Here is a 13,000-nt window from a genome sequence, read left to right on the forward strand (position 1 = left end):
GCGTCTTCAGAGGTGTATCACAGAGGGAAGTCTGTTACACACTGTGTCCAGACTTAAAAGACTTCCTTCTGTGATACACCTCTGAAGATGCCAGCTACAGCCACACAGCCCGGAAAACCCACCACAACCAGTTGAATCCAGCCGTGAAAGCCTTCAACAATGCATAGATGAATAAAGTTTGTGTTGCCCAGCAACCCCAGGCACATGTCGTTTTCGCTTTTTTTGTTGTTGTTTTGAGGGGGACATCTGCGAAGCTGCGGCGACACAAGTATGCGCAAATTGCAGCTGCTCTAATTGTGTCGCCGCAGCTTCACAGACGTCCCCCTCAAAACAACAACAAAGAGGGAAAATAGCGCATGCATGGGATCACTGGGCAAAACCATTCATCTACTTTTTACAGCGAAATAGCCAATCGAATGAGCTGCAAGCAGAGGAAACCTCTGTGGGGAATCTTCACTACTGGAGCACACAGAATATCAGGCAGAAACAAAACGAAGAGGTTTGGGCGGGAGAAATAAAGCGTTTGTTGCCTGCTTTGTGTTCGCTCAACTTCAAACCCAGTTGGGTGGAGAAGATTTTTGAAAAGCTCGGTTTGAGAGGAATCTAACAGGCTGAACTCGTTTTGGGGAGGAGGTATGTGCCAAGTTCTTCCCCAAACACTTTTTATAACATCCCAAAGATATTCAATCAATCAGTATGCCTTTTATTAGCATAGTATAACAACAAATATAGAAGAAGAAGAAGGAGGAGGAGGAGGAGGAGGAGAAGGAGAAGAGTTGGATTTATATCCCCCCCTTTCTCTCCTATAGGAGACTCAAAGGGGCTGACAAACTCCTTGCCCTTCCCCCCGTCACAACAAACACCCTGTGAGGTGGGTGGGGCTGAGAGAGCTCCGAGAAGCTGTGACTAGCCCAAGGTCACCCAGCTAGCGTGTGTGGGAGTGCCCAGGTTAATCTGAATTCCCCAGATAAGCCTCCACAGCTCAGGCAGCAGAGCGGGGAATCAAACCCGGTTCCTCCAGATTAGAGTTCACCAGATTAGAGTACAAATAAAAACAATAGCTATCGTTTTAAAATAATGGCCAGGAAGGAAACAACCGCACAAGTAACATCGAAAGAACGGTCCCGTAAACGAAAATGTACAGCATAAGTAGAGTTTTGCATTTTCTTTGCCAATAATAGATGGATCCGAAAGATATTATTTTCATGCTGCACGAAATCCACCGTAGACAAACCAAAAAGCTTTACAAGGGTTAACAACCGCCTTGATTTGAACTGGTGAAATCACTTTGGGGGGGGGGGGGGACAGGATTGCGAGGACAAGGTTGAGGAAATGCCTGGAGATTTGGAGGTGGAGCCTGATGAGGGCGGTGCTTGGAAAGGGGAGGGGCTTCTGTGGGGGTATAATGCCATAGATCTCACCTACCAATGCAGCCATTTTCTCCTCGGTCACCCAGAGATCAACAGTAATCCCAGGAGATCTCCAGTGACCACTTGGAGGATCCACCATAGTCATTATACAATTGTGGACCAGTGTAACTAGACCAGGGGTCTGCAACCTGCGGCTCTTCAGATGTTCATGGACTGGCAGGGGCTGATGGGATTTGTAGTCCATGAACATCCGGAGAGCCGCAGGTGGCAGACCCCTGAGCTAGAATATGTAATGCGTGGCAATTTGCACTCAAACTGGCTTGCATCAAAGCCAAGCCATTTCCACTTCAAAATCCCTTACAATTTAATATCAAACGAAAAAAAGTTACCCCCCTCTGGGAAGTGTTTCACACGCCAAGAACAAAAGACAAAATTGCGTTCCCTTTAAACGGCTTTAAAAGTTACATCCACTTTAACTGTTGGATAAGAGAATCTGAATTTAACCCGGAACTGAGCTTAAAGGGCTCTCAGCACAATTAAGAGAAACCCCTTTGATTTCTTTTTCATGTTGTGATTTAAAGTGAATGTAACTTTGTTCTTTCTTTTCTTTTTTTGCCCTTGGTATGAAAAATGCCTCCCAGAACGGGGAAACTTTTTGTTCGATATTACATTGTAAGGAGGTTGGCTGCCCTAGGCGGAAAAGCGTTCAATCCCCAAGCACACAAACATATTCTGTGGCCCAGTTTGGATGCTCACAGGAGTGCTAATTCTCATTTTTTTAAAAAACACTACCAAGATCCACTCATAAATCTTCCCAAGTCATAGCTGGTTTGGTTCACAGAAAGACTGGAAGATCGCTGGCCAATCTGAACTTGAAGGGTACTGTACGTTCTGGGCATTATTATTTTCAAGGAATACTTCTTAACTATATATTTTTTTAAACCCAGTTGGATCATTTTCACCCCCGCAAGATACTGCTCAAAAAAGCCAAGTTCATTTGTTCTGGGAAGATTTTTCAAGTACGGGATAGTTTTAATCTAAGGCACCAATTACTCAAAGGGTAGCACCTTTATGCCGTTGTAGCTCCGGAGGGAAACTGGTCAGTTCTGGAATCTTGGCTATCAGTTCAGTTGCTCAGGATAAAGTGAAAGGGCTTTTCCAGCCCTGGCCCCAGCCTGGTGGAATGGTCGGGACCTAATGCAGGTTCCCGATAGTAGGTTACTAATTATTTGTGTGTGCTGAGAGGGGGTTACTCATTGGTGATTTTGCCACGTGATTTTTGCCTTCGTTTCGCCCCTCCTCTCAGCAGTAGCGTGCAGAACTTGAAGCAGTCTAGCAGGAGGTGCACCGGCGTGCGTGGCAGCCTGCATCTGCGTGCATTCGTTTCCCGCCCAAGGACCAGCGCAGCAGTTGCGTCCTTGCCACAGCCCCGCCCAGGAATGCCCCGCCCCCAGAATGCCTGCCCCTCCCCCATCGTGCCCCGCCCAGCCCCATTGGCGCTACACCACAGTTTGAATCCCACCATCATGGGAACCTGTTACTAAAATTTTTGGATCCCACCACTGCGCACAACCCTTCATTCTCAGTGATTTCTAATCTCACAAGGATGGAAACTAAGTACGCTGAATAACTGAACTACTCAATAATGCCTAAAGTCTGCTTTTCCTGTAAGAATATAGATCGTGTCCGTCCTCACCTGTTCAAATCAGAAGGGCATAATCACATCCGCTTGGAAAGGGGGTTATGGGGAAATGGTGTTTCGTTCAAAATGAGCCAGAAGACGCCTCATATCTCCCACAGAATATTTGTTCCATCGAGCCTGGGAATAAAACAAACAGAAAAAAGCAGATTTGGGAACGGCTGAAAAGACTCACTTGTTTAGTGATTGTCAAAAAAAACTGGTTTGGGGAAATGACATTGGGCAGAATTGTTTTGGCAGCAGGATCTGTGCAAAGTCCCCCCCCCCCAAACAACTGGTTTCTTCTTCTTCTTCTTCTTCTTCTTCTTCTTCTTCTTCTTCTTCTTCTTCTTCTTCTTCTTCTTCTTCTTCTTCTTCTTCTTCTTCTTCTTCTTCTTCTTCTTCTTCTTCTTCTTCTTCTTCTTCCTCTTCTTCTTCTTCTTCTTCCTCTTCCTCTTCCTCTTCCTCTTCCTCTTCCTCTTCCTCTTCCTCTTCCTCTTCCTCTTCCTCTTCCTCTTCCTCCTCCTCTTCCTCTTCCTCTTCCTCTTCCTCTTCCTCTTCCTCCTCCTCCTCCTCCTCCTCCTCCTCCTCCTCCTCCTCTTCTTCTTCTTCTTCTTCCTCTTCTTCTTCCTCTTCCTCTTCCTCTTCCTCCTCCTCCTCCTCCTCTTCCTCCTCCTCCTCTTCTTCTTCTTCTTCTTCTTCTTCTTCTTCTTCTTCTTCTTCTTCTTCTTCTTCTTCTTGTACGGCCCTACCCTGGACAGCTCAGGCTAGCCGATCACTTGCCCCATCTCGGAAGCTGAGCGGGGTTCAGCTCTTGGTTAGCCACTGGGTGAGAAACCACCGAGAAGGGACACAGGAAGCCAGTGGCAAACTACCACTGTCTGTCCCTTGCCTTGCAAACCCCACAGTCCTGGGGCGGCCATAACTTTCCGCCAGCATCTTTCCTCCGCACAGTGCCGACAAACTCCGCCTTCTCCTCCCTGCTCCCAAATTTCAAGACCAGTTTGTTCGCAGGAAAAAGCAGCCCAAAACAGCTTCTGCTGTGTTTCTCTCTGGCCAGGAGTCATCTCCATTTCAGGAAGAGTCCAAAAAAACCATTCCTTGTTCCAAAACATTGCAACCACCACCGCCCCAACCCCAAAAATAACCCATAACAGATGCCTCCCTTGACGTTCCTCTGCACCAGAGAGCTAGCTCCCTTCAGATTTTTGAGAGGACCGCCAGCAAGGCTAGAACATAAGAACATAAGAACAAGCCAGCTGGATCAGACCAGAGTCCATCTAGTCCAGCTCTCTGCTACTCGCAGTGGCCCACCAGGTGCCTTTGGGAGCTCATCTGCAGGAGGTGAAAGCAAGGGCCTTCTGCTGCTCCTGAGCACCTGGACTGTTAAGGCATTTGCAACCTCAGATCAAGGACGATCAAGATTGGTAGCCATAGATCGACTTCTCCTCCATAAATCTGTCCAAGCCCCTTTTAAAGCTATCCAGGTTAGTGGCCATCACCACCTCCTGTGGCAGCATATTCCAAACACCAATCACCCGTTGTGTGAAGAAGTGTTTCCTTTTATTAGGCCTAATTCTTCCCCCCAGCATTTTCAATGGATGCCCCCTGGTTCTAGTATTGTGAGAAAGAGAGAAAAATGTCTCTCTGTCAACATCTTCTACCCCAGGCATAATTTCATAGACTTCAATCCTATCCCCCCTCAGACGTCTCCTCTCCAAACTGAAGAGTCCCAAATGCTGCAGCCTCTCCTCATAGGGAAGGTGCTCCAGTCCCTCAGTCATCCTCGTTGCCCTTCTCTGCCCTTTTTCTATCCTTTTTGAGAGGTGGCGACCAGAACTGAACACAGCACTCCAAGTGCGGCTGGCCAGCTTCCGAGAGCACAGGAGAAACAGCCGCTGCATCAACTTCGGCTCCCCTACGCTCAGCTCCCCGGTTCTTTCCATTTCGCAGCACTTCATGATAAAGAAGTGTCTGTGTGCAGAGGGAGGCTGCTAATAGAGAGTAGCAGGAACCGCCAACTGGGCTGCGGTGCGGTAGACAATAACTGGGACACAGACACACAAAAGGACACTTCTGGCTCCTTTCTCTCCTCTCTGTTTTCTCTCTCTTCAGATCCCTGCAAATCTGGCGGTCTGGGGATTTGCATCGCCCCCATTGTCCGAAGAGGCAGGCGAGCCGGAGAAATGAATGAAACCAAAGCCATGTGTTGGGGAGGGGGGGGGGGGGGGGGGGGGGGGGGGGGGGGGGAGGGGTGGGGGGGGGGGGGGGGGGGGGGGAGGGGGGACGGGGGGGGGGGAGGGGTGGGTGGGGGGGTGGAGGGGTGACGGGGGGGGTGGGTGGGGGGGGGGGGGGGTGGGGGGGGGGGGGGGTGGGGCGGGGGGGGGGGGAGGGGGGCGGAGGGGGGGGGGGGGGGGGGGGGGGGGGGGGGGGGGGGGGGGGGGGGGGGTGGGGGGGGGGGGGGGTGGGGGGGGGGGGGGGTGGGGGGGGGGGGGGGTGGGGGGGGGGGGGGGTGGGGGGGGGGGGGGGTGGGGGGGGGGGGGGGTGGGGGGGGGGGGGGGTGGGGGGGGGGGGGGGTGGGGGGGGGGGGGGGTGGGGGGGGGGGGGGGTGGGGGGGGGGGGGGGTGGGGGGGGGGGGGGGTGGGGGGGGGGGGGGGTGGGGGGGGGGGGGGGTGGGGGGGGGGGGGGGTGGGGGGGGGGGGGGGTGGGGGGGGGGGGGGGTGGGGGGGGGGGGGGGTGGGGGGGGGGGGGGGTGGGGGGGGGGGGGGGTGGGGGGGGGGGGGGGTGGGGGGGGGGGGGGGTGGGGGGGGGGGGGGGTGGGGGGGGGGGGGGGTGGGGGGGGGGGGGGGTGGGGGGGGGGGGGGGTGGGGGGGGGGGGGGGTGGGGGGGGGGGGGGGTGGGGGGGGGGGGGGGTGGGGGGGGGGGGGGGTGGGGGGGGGGGGGGGTGGGGGGGGGGGGGGGTGGGGGGGGGGGGGGGTGGGGGGGGGGGGGGGTGGGGGGGGGGGGGGGTGGGGGGGGGGGGGGGTGGGGGGGGGGGGGGGTGGGGGGGGGGGGGGGTGGGGGGGGGGGGGGGTGGGGGGGGGGGGGGGTGGGGGGGGGGGGGGGTGGGGGGGGGGGGGGGTGGGGGGGGGGGGGGGTGGGGGGGGGGGGGGGTGGGGGGGGGGGGGGGTGGGGGGGGGGGGGGGTGGGGGGGGGGGGGGGTGGGGGGGGGGGGGGGTGGGGGGGGGGGGGGGTGGGGGGGGGGGGGGGTGGGGGGGGGGGGGGGTGGGGGGGGGGGGGGGTGGGGGGGGGGGGGGGTGGGGGGGGGGGGGGGTGGGGGGGGGGGGGGGTGGGGGGGGGGGGGGGTGGGGGGGGGGGGGGGTGGGGGGGGGGGGGGGTGGGGGGGGGGGGGGGTGGGGGGGGGGGGGGGTGGGGGGGGGGGGGGGTGGGGGGGGGGGGGGGTGGGGGGGGGGGGGGGTGGGGGGGGGGGGGGGTGGGGGGGGGGGGGGGTGGGGGGGGGGGGGGGTGGGGGGGGGGGGGGGTGGGGGGGGGGGGGGGTGGGGGGGGGGGGGGGTGGGGGGGGGGGGGGGTGGGGGGGGGGGGGGGTGGGGGGGGGGGGGGGTGGGGGGGGGGGGGGGTGGGGGGGGGGGGGGGTGGGGGGGGGGGGGGGTGGGGGGGGGGGGGGGTGGGGGGGGGGGGGGGTGGGGGGGGGGGGGGGTGGGGGGGGGGGGGGGTGGGGGGGGGGGGGGGTGGGGGGGGGGGGGGGTGGGGGGGGGGGGGGGTGGGGGGGGGGGGGGGTGGGGGGGGGGGGGGGTGGGGGGGGGGGGGGGTGGGGGGGGGGGGGGGTGGGGGGGGGGGGGGGTGGGGGGGGGGGGGGGTGGGGGGGGGGGGGGGTGGGGGGGGGGGGGGGTGGGGGGGGGGGGGGGTGGGGGGGGGGGGGGGTGGGGGGGGGGGGGGGTGGGGGGGGGGGGGGGTGGGGGGGGGGGGGGGTGGGGGGGGGGGGGGGTGGGGGGGGGGGGGGGTGGGGGGGGGGGGGGGTGGGGGGGGGGGGGGGTGGGGGGGGGGGGGGGTGGGGGGGGGGGGGGGTGGGGGGGGGGGGGGGTGGGGGGGGGGGGGGGTGGGGGGGGGGGGGGGTGGGGGGGGGGGGGGGTGGGGGGGGGGGGGGGTGGGGGGGGGGGGGGGTGGGGGGGGGGGGGGGTGGGGGGGGGGGGGGGTGGGGGGGGGGGGGGGTGGGGGGGGGGGGGGGTGGGGGGGGGGGGGGGTGGGGGGGGGGGGGGGTGGGGGGGGGGGGGGGTGGGGGGGGGGGGGGGTGGGGGGGGGGGGGGGTGGGGGGGGGGGGGGGTGGGGGGGGGGGGGGGTGGGGGGGGGGGGGGGTGGGGGGGGGGGGGGGTGGGGGGGGGGGGGGGTGGGGGGGGGGGGGGGTGGGGGGGGGGGGGGGTGGGGGGGGGGGGGGGTGGGGGGGGGGGGGGGTGGGGGGGGGGGGGGGTGGGGGGGGGGGGGGGTGGGGGGGGGGGGGGGTGGGGGGGGGGGGGGGTGGGGGGGGGGGGGGGTGGGGGGGGGGGGGGGTGGGGGGGGGGGGGGGTGGGGGGGGGGGGGGGTGGGGGGGGGGGGGGGTGGGGGGGGGGGGGGGTGGGGGGGGGGGGGGGTGGGGGGGGGGGGGGGTGGGGGGGGGGGGGGGTGGGGGGGGGGGGGGGTGGGGGGGGGGGGGGGTGGGGGGGGGGGGGGGTGGGGGGGGGGGGGGGTGGGGGGGGGGGGGGGTGGGGGGGGGGGGGGGTGGGGGGGGGGGGGGGTGGGGGGGGGGGGGGGTGGGGGGGGGGGGGGGTGGGGGGGGGGGGGGGTGGGGGGGGGGGGGGGTGGGGGGGGGGGGGGGTGGGGGGGGGGGGGGGTGGGGGGGGGGGGGGGTGGGGGGGGGGGGGGGTGGGGGGGGGGGGGGGTGGGGGGGGGGGGGGGTGGGGGGGGGGGGGGGTGGGGGGGGGGGGGGGTGGGGGGGGGGGGGGGTGGGGGGGGGGGGGGGTGGGGGGGGGGGGGGGTGGGGGGGGGGGGGGGTGGGGGGGGGGGGGGGTGGGGGGGGGGGGGGGTGGGGGGGGGGGGGGGTGGGGGGGGGGGGGGGTGGGGGGGGGGGGGGGTGGGGGGGGGGGGGGGTGGGGGGGGGGGGGGGTGGGGGGGGGGGGGGGTGGGGGGGGGGGGGGGTGGGGGGGGGGGGGGGTGGGGGGGGGGGGGGGTGGGGGGGGGGGGGGGTGGGGGGGGGGGGGGGTGGGGGGGGGGGGGGGTGGGGGGGGGGGGGGGTGGGGGGGGGGGGGGGTGGGGGGGGGGGGGGGTGGGGGGGGGGGGGGGTGGGGGGGGGGGGGGGTGGGGGGGGGGGGGGGTGGGGGGGGGGGGGGGTGGGGGGGGGGGGGGGTGGGGGGGGGGGGGGGTGGGGGGGGGGGGGGGTGGGGGGGGGGGGGGGTGGGGGGGGGGGGGGGTGGGGGGGGGGGGGGGTGGGGGGGGGGGGGGGTGGGGGGGGGGGGGGGTGGGGGGGGGGGGGGGTGGGGGGGGGGGGGGGTGGGGGGGGGGGGGGGTGGGGGGGGGGGGGGGTGGGGGGGGGGGGGGGTGGGGGGGGGGGGGGGTGGGGGGGGGGGGGGGTGGGGGGGGGGGGGGGTGGGGGGGGGGGGGGGTGGGGGGGGGGGGGGGTGGGGGGGGGGGGGGGTGGGGGGGGGGGGGGGTGGGGGGGGGGGGGGGTGGGGGGGGGGGGGGGTGGGGGGGGGGGGGGGTGGGGGGGGGGGGGGGTGGGGGGGGGGGGGGGTGGGGGGGGGGGGGGGTGGGGGGGGGGGGGGGTGGGGGGGGGGGGGGGTGGGGGGGGGGGGGGGTGGGGGGGGGGGGGGGTGGGGGGGGGGGGGGGTGGGGGGGGGGGGGGGTGGGGGGGGGGGGGGGTGGGGGGGGGGGGGGGTGGGGGGGGGGGGGGGTGGGGGGGGGGGGGGGTGGGGGGGGGGGGGGGTGGGGGGGGGGGGGGGTGGGGGGGGGGGGGGGTGGGGGGGGGGGGGGGTGGGGGGGGGGGGGGGTGGGGGGGGGGGGGGGTGGGGGGGGGGGGGGGTGGGGGGGGGGGGGGGTGGGGGGGGGGGGGGGTGGGGGGGGGGGGGGGTGGGGGGGGGGGGGGGTGGGGGGGGGGGGGGGTGGGGGGGGGGGGGGGTGGGGGGGGGGGGGGGTGGGGGGGGGGGGGGGTGGGGGGGGGGGGGGGTGGGGGGGGGGGGGGGTGGGGGGGGGGGGGGGTGGGGGGGGGGGGGGGTGGGGGGGGGGGGGGGTGGGGGGGGGGGGGGGTGGGGGGGGGGGGGGGTGGGGGGGGGGGGGGGTGGGGGGGGGGGGGGGTGGGGGGGGGGGGGGGTGGGGGGGGGGGGGGGTGGGGGGGGGGGGGGGTGGGGGGGGGGGGGGGTGGGGGGGGGGGGGGGTGGGGGGGGGGGGGGGTGGGGGGGGGGGGGGGTGGGGGGGGGGGGGGGTGGGGGGGGGGGGGGGTGGGGGGGGGGGGGGGTGGGGGGGGGGGGGGGTGGGGGGGGGGGGGGGTGGGGGGGGGGGGGGGTGGGGGGGGGGGGGGGTGGGGGGGGGGGGGGGTGGGGGGGGGGGGGGGTGGGGGGGGGGGGGGGTGGGGGGGGGGGGGGGTGGGGGGGGGGGGGGGTGGGGGGGGGGGGGGGTGGGGGGGGGGGGGGGTGGGGGGGGGGGGGGGTGGGGGGGGGGGGGGGTGGGGGGGGGGGGGGGTGGGGGGGGGGGGGGGTGGGGGGGGGGGGGGGTGGGGGGGGGGGGGGGTGGGGGGGGGGGGGGGTGGGGGGGGGGGGGGGTGGGGGGGGGGGGGGGTGGGGGGGGGGGGGGGTGGGGGGGGGGGGGGGTGGGGGGGGGGGGGGGTGGGGGGGGGGGGGGGTGGGGGGGGGGGGGGGTGGGGGGGGGGGGGGGTGGGGGGGGGGGGGGGTGGGGGGGGGGGGGGGTGGGGGGGGGGGGGGGTGGGGGGGGGGGGGGGTGGGGGGGGGGGGGGGTGGGGGGGGGGGGGGGTGGGGGGGGGGGGGGGTGGGGGGGGGGGGGGGTGGGGGGGGGGGGGGGTGGGGGGGGGGGGGGGTGGGGGGGGGGGGGGGTGGGGGGGGGGGGGGGTGGGGGGGGGGGGGGGTGGGGGGGGGGGGGGGTGGGGGGGGGGGGGGGTGGGGGGGGGGGGGGGTGGGGGGGGGGGGGGGTGGGGGGGGGGGGGGGTGGGGGGGGGGGGGGGTGGGGGGGGGGGGGGGTGGGGGGGGGGGGGGGTGGGGGGGGGGGGGGGTGGGGGGGGGGGGGGGTGGGGGGGGGGGGGGGTGGGGGGGGGGGGGGGTGGGGGGGGGGGGGGGTGGGGGGGGGGGGGGGTGGGGGGGGGGGGGGGTGGGGGGGGGGGGGGGTGGGGGGGGGGGGGGGTGGGGGGGGGGGGGGGTGGGGGGGGGGGGGGGTGGGGGGGGGGGGGGGTGGGGGGGGGGGGGGGTGGGGGGGGGGGGGGGTGGGGGGGGGGGGGGGTGGGGGGGGGGGGGGGTGGGGGGGGGGGGGGGTGGGGGGGGGGGGGGGTGGGGGGGGGGGGGGGTGGGGGGGGGGGGGGGTGGGGGGGGGGGGGGGTGGGGGGGGGGGGGGGTGGGGGGGGGGGGGGGTGGGGGGGGGGGGGGGTGGGGGGGGGGGGGGGTGGGGGGGGGGGGGGGTGGGGGGGGGGGGGGGTGGGGGGGGGGGGGGGTGGGGGGGGGGGGGGGTGGGGGGGGGGGGGGGTGGGGGGGGGGGGGGGTGGGGGGGGGGGGGGGTGGGGGGGGGGGGGGGTGGGGGGGGGGGGGGGTGGGGGGGGGGGGGGGTGGGGGGGGGGGGGGGTGGGGGGGGGGGGGGGTGGGGGGGGGGGGGGGTGGGGGGGGGGGGGGGTGGGGGGGGGGGGGGGTGGGGGGGGGGGGGGGTGGGGGGGGGGGGGGGTGGGGGGGGGGGGGGGTGGGGGGGGGGGGGGGTGGGGGGGGGGGGGGGTGGGGGGGGGGGGGGGTGGGGGGGGGGGGGGGTGGGGGGGGGGGGGGGTGGGGGGGGGGGGGGGTGGGGGGGGGGGGGGGTGGGGGGGGGGGGGGGTGGGGGGGGGGGGGGGTGGGGGGGGGGGGGGGTGGGGGGGGGGGGGGGTGGGGGGGGGGGGGGGTGGGGGGGGGGGGGGGTGGGGGGGGGGGGGGGTGGGGGGGGGGGGGGGTGGGGGGGGGGGGGGGTGGGGGGGGGGGGGGGTGGGGGGGGGGGGGGGTGGGGGGGGGGGGGGGTGGGGGGGGGGGGGGGTGGGGGGGGGGGGGGGTGGGGGGGGGGGGGGGTGGGGGGGGGGGGGGGTGGGGGGGGGGGGGGGTGGGGGGGGGGGGGGGTGGGGGGGGGGGGGGGTGGGGGGGGGGGGGGGTGGGGGGGGGGGGGGGTGGGGGGGGGGGGGGGTGGGGGGGGGGGGGGGTGGGGGGGGGGGGGGGTGGGGGGGGGGGGGGGTGGGGGGGGGGGGGGGTGGGGGGGGGGGGGGGTGGGGGGGGGGGGGGGTGGGGGGGGGGGGGGGTGGGGGGGGGGGGGGGTGGGGGGGGGGGGGGGTGGGGGGGGGGGGGGGTGGGGGGGGGGGGGGGTGGGGGGGGGGGGGGGTGGGGGGGGGGGGGGGTGGGGGGGGGGGGGGGTGGGGGGGGGGGGGGGTGGGGGGGGGGGGGGGTGGGGGGGGGGGGGGGTGGGGGGGGGGGGGGGTGGGGGGGGGGGGGGGTGGGGGGGGGGGGGGGTGGGGGGGGGGGGGGGTGGGGGGGGGGGGGGGTGGGGGGGGGGGGGGGTGGGGGGGGGGGGGGGTGGGGGGGGGGGGGGGTGGGGGGGGGGGGGGGTGGGGGGGGGGGGGGGTGGGGGGGGGGGGGGGTGGGGGGGGGGGGGGGTGGGGGGGGGGGGGGGTGGGGGGGGGGGGGGGTGGGGGGGGGGGGGGGTGGGGGGGGGGGGGGGTGGGGGGGGGGGGGGGTGGGGGGGGGGGGGGGTGGGGGGGGGGGGGGGTGGGGGGGGGGGGGGGTGGGGGGGGGGGGGGGTGGGGGGGGGGGGGGGTGGGGGGGGGGGGGGGTGGGGGGGGGGGGGGGTGGGGGGGGGGGGGGGTGGGGGGGGGGGGGGGTGGGGGGGGGGGGGGGTGGGGGGGGGGGGGGGTGGGGGGGGGGGGGGGTGGGGGGGGGGGGGGGTGGGGGGGGGGGGGGGTGGGGGGGGGGGGGGGTGGGGGGGGGGGGGGGTGGGGGGGGGGGGGGGTGGGGGGGGGGGGGGGTGGGGGGGGGGGGGGGTGGGGGGGGGGGGGGGTGGGGGGGGGGGGGGGTGGGGGGGGGGGGGGGTGGGGGGGGGGGGGGGTGGGGGGGGGGGGGGGTGGGGGGGGGGGGGGGTGGGGGGGGGGGGGGGTGGGGGGGGGGGGGGGTGGGGGGGGGGGGGGGTGGGGGGGGGGGGGGGTGGGGGGGGGGGGGGGTGGGGGGGGGGGGGGGTGGGGGGGGGGGGGGGTGGGGGGGGGGGGGGGTGGGGGGGGGGGGGGGTGGGGGGGGGGGGGGGTGGGGGGGGGGGGGGGTGGGGGGGGGGGGGGGTGGGGGGGGGGGGGGGTGGGGGGGGGGGGGGGTGGGGGGGGGGGGGGGTGGGGGGGGGGGGGGGTGGGGGGGGGGGGGGGTGGGGGGGGGGGGGGGTGGGGGGGGGGGGGGGTGGGGGGGGGGGGGGGTGGGGGGGGGGGGGGGTGGGGGGGGGGGGGGGTGGGGGGGGGGGGGGGTGGGGGGGGGGGGGGGTGGGGGGGGGGGGGGGTGGGGGGGGGGGGGGGTGGGGGGGGGGGGGGGTGGGGGGGGGGGGGGGTGGGGGGGGGGGGGGGTGGGGGGGGGGGGGGGTGGGGGGGGGGGGGGGTGGGGGGGGGGGGGGGTGGGGGGGGGGGGGGGTGGGGGGGGGGGGGGGTGGGGGGGGGGGGGGGTGGGGGGGGGGGGGGGTGGGGGGGGGGGGGGGTGGGGGGGGGGGGGGGTGGGGGGGGGGGGGG

The 13,000-nt window shown here is 75.1% G+C and overlaps 1 protein-coding gene across 2 annotated transcripts in view; it reads right to left on the bottom strand.

The window, feature by feature from the left end:
• ARMH4 (armadillo like helical domain containing 4) overlaps window positions 1–3,282 on the bottom strand; it is a 45,255-nt gene extending 41,973 nt beyond the window's left edge. Inside the window, exon 1 of one of the 2 annotated variants that reach the window (XM_048485981.1) lies at window positions 3,067–3,282. The gene's annotated coding sequence lies outside the window, so the exon portion shown is untranslated. The remainder of the gene's footprint in view (window positions 1–3,066) is intronic. The other variant, XM_048485982.1, reaches the window with a different exon arrangement.
• Between the last annotated feature and the right edge of the window lie 9,718 nt (window positions 3,283–13,000).

The sequence above is a fragment of the Sphaerodactylus townsendi genome, linkage group LG02 (assembly GCF_021028975.2).
Source record: "Sphaerodactylus townsendi isolate TG3544 linkage group LG02, MPM_Stown_v2.3, whole genome shotgun sequence".
NCBI classification, from domain to species: Eukaryota; Metazoa; Chordata; class Lepidosauria; order Squamata; family Sphaerodactylidae; genus Sphaerodactylus; species Sphaerodactylus townsendi.